Below are 4719 nucleotides of genomic sequence, written 5' to 3' on the forward strand. Positions count from 1 at the left end.
TTAGTTATTTGATTTATTACTACACAGCGGATTTTATGCATTTATGAAAAAATTGTGTCAGCGACGAAAATGAAGAATGTTTCCAATGTTCAAAATTATACAAAATATTAAAAGCTGAATTCCTATTACAATATGTACATAATAAAAGAACTGTAAATTTCGAATGCATTGTTTTAAACTGAAACCATGAATGTTTTATTTCGCACAAAAATCCCGCCGTTTACTAATTAGGAACATTTCGACAAACAATAAGCATTTGGAAGGGTGCGTCAATGAACCAATCATCGATGATTCCAGAGTAACAAGCATATCAACCCTAACTGTTGCGTTTCGTGAACGATTTAGCACCGACCCGGCGCGATGCGGCGCCGCGCAAGTTATTAACGACAATCGATCTAATTTTAATCTCATCTCTCGCCCACGCTGGCCGGCGTTCTTTACGGGGGAAACCGAGGCGTCTGGTCGCGCGACCTCGTAGGGTACACTGCTCCTGCTTAGCTTCTATTGGACCGTCGTCGACGGCTCCATCGGAAACTGTTCTCTCTACCCCTGCTCCGTCGCTCCCACCAGACGAATTTGGTGGGGGCGTTGTACGTGGAAAACGATGGAAGGGAAAGTTGGATAAAGTGGAGAAAGAACGTGTCGCACGCGTTAGAAAGAGATGCACAACGAACGCTAGAAGAGACGACGTGCACCGTGGCGAAGGGAGACAGTCTCTGCTCTTGGGGAAGAGAGATAGTAACTATTGGGGAACTGCGGTGTAACGAGGATAGGGTGAAGTATTACAAGAAAGGGGAAGCTTGGTACCAGTGATGGGTTTAAGAGTCGTCCTCATGTTATCCGATTCATTTTGAATATGTTTTTACAGAAAGAAATAGTTGATAGTTGTTGGAAATAGGCCAAAGAAATAATACCTTAATTTAATACTTCGAAATTAAACTTTATTCTTTAATTTTAAACTACAAGCTTAAAAAAATACAAGTCAATTGGTATAGACGTTTTGATCACTACGTTTCCAGATGCATCTCACTTGTATAAACATCTTAATGTATACAGAAGGATTGAACAGTATTTAACTGAGGTTTCTAGAACTACAATAGATAATATGTGTCTCTATTTATTGAATAATAGCAGAGTTTCGTTTAACAAGACACGTGCAGAGTTTATTTTATCTAATGGTGACTCAAGTGATTCCGGACCAACCTCGTACGCACACATAGAGAATATGTAGGTTCAAGTAGAGGCGAAGTGTGGAAAGCATGAAAGATAGAGCGAGAGAAAACATGCTACATTTCTATGTATGCGTGCGAGGTGGGTCCGGAATCCCTTGAGACGTACGTTGAAATCGCGAAACAATAATCATTCCCAGCATAACTCAATCGAACCACCATAAGTCTGTGAATTTATAGAATGAGCATATTTAAATAGATGCACATTGACGCGGTGGAGGGGTTCGCGTGAGTACGACGAAGGCGGACGATCCATAAACTCGGAGCGACTGCGAACGTGATAAGAAAGAGCGAGATAGAGTTATATAGGCGTGTGGCGGGAGCGCGAGATGGTGGGGGATAAAGAGGAGCGAGCGCGCAGCAGGAAAGCCGCCGGACGCCATACTGCTTTCGTCTGTTCGGCACAGTACGCGCCCAGCGCCTACGCGGATCGTCGAGGTGCTCGTCGTCGTCGTTTCGCCCGGTGGTGTTTTCAGTTCGCTCTTTTTTTTTTCGTTGTACGCATATATTCGATAACCGTGCGTGTTCGCGGACGCGACGTGAGACGCCGGTCGAACCAAGGAAGAGCGGAGAGAAAAAAGAGACGTCGTCTCGGTTCGACTACAGCCGCCGCCGCCGCTGCCGTCGCTGTTCTTTTCTCGACCGGCTCGAGCGTGCGTCTTTCTCGTCGGTGCGAACACAGTGGTGCAAGAGCCAAGAAGCACATCGGGATTTTACGCGAGGACCGGCGGTGTAGCACGTCTCTTGTTGTATCTGGCTCCCAGGGCTGTCGTCGGCTCTACGCGACTTGCCAGGTGAGTGGACGAAAAATACCGCGCGTGTAAGGTTAGGCGATGTGTCGAGGTCGTCGGTCGCGGAAAACGCGAACCGACGACGCCGCGAACAGACAGATTTCCGTATATAACCAGGCCGAAGGTGTATGCGGCCTGTGATACCGGTTACGGTTACGCACGCTTTTACTTTCGATCGAGGCCGCCTCGGCCTCGAAACTCGTCCGCACTTTCGGAACAGCTGCTCTCGGTTGCTCCGGACCGCAGTCCGAATGAAGAACAACCCTGTAGTACAAAGATCTCGCGATGTACGGCACTCGATCAACTAGAATTTCCAATCAAAATATGTACGACGTTTTAAGAGAAAAGTCTCAAGCGAATTTTCGTTATTGGTGATGAATCTTTCGTTTGATGACTTTTTGGATAACTTCATTCTTTGTGTTCGAACGTACGGCTGGGGACAATGATTCTCGATCCCGTTAGTTTCCCCGATGGGGGCAAGATTTAAAATTAGTACTAAATTGATCTATATAAAGAATCTATGTAAATGGATTACATTCCTCAAAATATTTTGAAGAAAATATAATTCTTCGTAAAAATTCGCAGTCTAACAATAAATGTTCATATAAAATTTGCATTTCTTTTATCCTTGTTTTTTTAATAAGGATTGTAAACGCCAGAGTAGTGAAAAATGAGAAAAATTTCCGGATTTTATCTGCTTAGGAGAAACTAAAAAAATAAAAAAACTGGTCGAGATTCATTGTCCGAGCTGTACAATTTGTAATTGGAGCGGTAATTGTAATTGGATTACGTATAAAATTCTACGTTCGTCGTCAATTAAACCGTTGTTAAAACCGGAGCGGAGAACTGTGGGAATTTCGGAGTCAATAAACTCTCTCGTCAACGGGCAATTATAGATACTCCTGTTCCCAATAAACAGGAGACTATCGGAGTTCTCGAATTGTTTAAAATCGTTCCGAATATCGCATCGTCGTAAATCGTAGATAAGGTAACAAGGGAATCCCTTCGAATCTACGACTGCTCTGATTGATTCGTGCCCGTCGATGGGTAGGGCACCAACCCGGTAGAATGACCGCTGTTTATCATTTCGAATGGACACGTTTCCGCTATATTTCACGTGGCAACAACAAAACAAACGCACGCCACACCTTGCGTTCCTTAACATTAAACCTACCGACAATTTTTCTACATAAATATATTTATAGTTTGAGTAATTTAGTGCATGCAAATATCAGTTTGGTAGCACGTTAAATAATAATTACAAATTCTACAATACGACAATTTTCCTTTCATTTTATTTCTTATTGAAAATCGTAGAACTCGTCACTTGATTAATGCATCGCAGGTTGTGTTAATAACGGAGCTAACAAATCAATCGAAACTACTGGTTTTTAATGGAGGAATGTATGTACATAAAAAGAAGTAGTTTCTAGTGTCAATTCCTTCGTACGTGACTTTCCAAGAAATATTCATTCAAGCACAAAGCCCCCGGTATTTTCGAAGGTTGTTCATACTACGAGGCCATTCACTGTAAACCGGTACTTCAGCTATATTTAGACTGAATTCGTAGATCGGATAAAAAATGTTAATTAATTCCGAAGTAAATATAGACGAACTTTTCAATGAAGATAAAAATTCTGAACGCTGTTCAGTTTGGAAATAAACCAAATTTGTTCGTTTGATATTTCCGTTAGAATGCAACTGGATACTTTACCTTGCAATAGATTCACAGGTTTGTACGTGACGCGACCCTCGCCCTTTTCCACAATTCGCCCGCCCGCAACTTCCTGTTTACTTGGCACGGGTTTTTCTCTCGCGACACGCTGCCGCATCGATTTCGTTTTCACCGAAAGTGAAATCCTCCAGAGCTTCATATTTGCAAATCTCTTACAGTCCTTTTCAGCTTTTGTCGAGCGTTTATTTTCTCTGCGTATATCAAAGATACTTTGAACCGAAAGGTGCGGAGCCAGGCAGGCACGCCTAATTGAATTATTAAATTGTTCTAAGCTCCTGTGGGTAAATGCGCGGTCATAATGGGCTCTGAACGACTCATAGAATTCCTTTGAGCACCCACGTTCGTTTCTTCTTTCCTCCCTCCCCGCTGTTTGTATATGTATTTACCCTCCGGTGACGTTTATTGTGGATCACACGGCCCGCGGTGCGTTAATCGTTTTCGAAAACTGACCGGGCGACGAGTACACAGAAGAACGGTCGGGAAGCATGAAAAGCCAAGCTGTTCTATTCTTCCTCGTACATGTATACCTAGCCGCCGGTAGCAGATGTTCCTTGCGGCAAGAAGAACAGAAGACACGCGGTCCTTCGTCCCCGTGAAGTCTTCGCAACAACGGGTTCCGTCCCGTGCACGAAACCTAACATAAATTCCTAACTTCTGCCCGTGCATTATGCATGCATTACGATGTATGAAATATTCCCATAAACTGGCGTTTCGGGTCTGTACCGAGACGAATCCAGAGTCCAGACTTTCTATCCCTCTTGATAAATGCCAAACGATTTTATCATGCCGCAGTTTTTTATATTAATAGAGAAGTGCCATTCAAGCCGTATCCAGTGAATTTTATCGTTCTGCTGTTTTATATATTAGTAGAGAGGAATAAATGTTCGTAGACTAACAATCAAATTGTATATGATTTGTAAGATCTACAGTGACTCCATTAATTTTCATTTGAAAATATAACTAG

The 4719-nt window shown here is 42.9% G+C and overlaps 1 protein-coding gene across 3 annotated transcripts in view; it reads left to right on the forward strand.

Annotated features, from left to right (window-relative positions):
* The window catches only part of LOC108632004 (dystroglycan), a 101160-nt gene that overhangs the window by 36759 nt on the left and 59682 nt on the right, over positions 1-4719 (forward strand). For 2 of the 3 annotated variants that reach the window (XM_018036293.2, XM_026819342.1), the window contains exon 1: positions 1615-2023. The exons of the other annotated variant lie outside the window; for it this stretch is intronic. The gene's annotated coding sequence lies outside the window, so the exon portion shown is untranslated. Of the gene's footprint in view, positions 1-1614; positions 2024-4719 lie in introns of those variants that run through there. 3 annotated transcript variants of the gene reach the window in all.

This window comes from Ceratina calcarata, unplaced genomic scaffold (genome assembly GCF_001652005.2).
Source record: "Ceratina calcarata isolate Rehan_Ccalc_2016 unplaced genomic scaffold, ASM165200v1 scaffold15.2, whole genome shotgun sequence".
Classification (NCBI taxonomy): domain Eukaryota; kingdom Metazoa; phylum Arthropoda; class Insecta; order Hymenoptera; family Apidae; genus Ceratina; species Ceratina calcarata.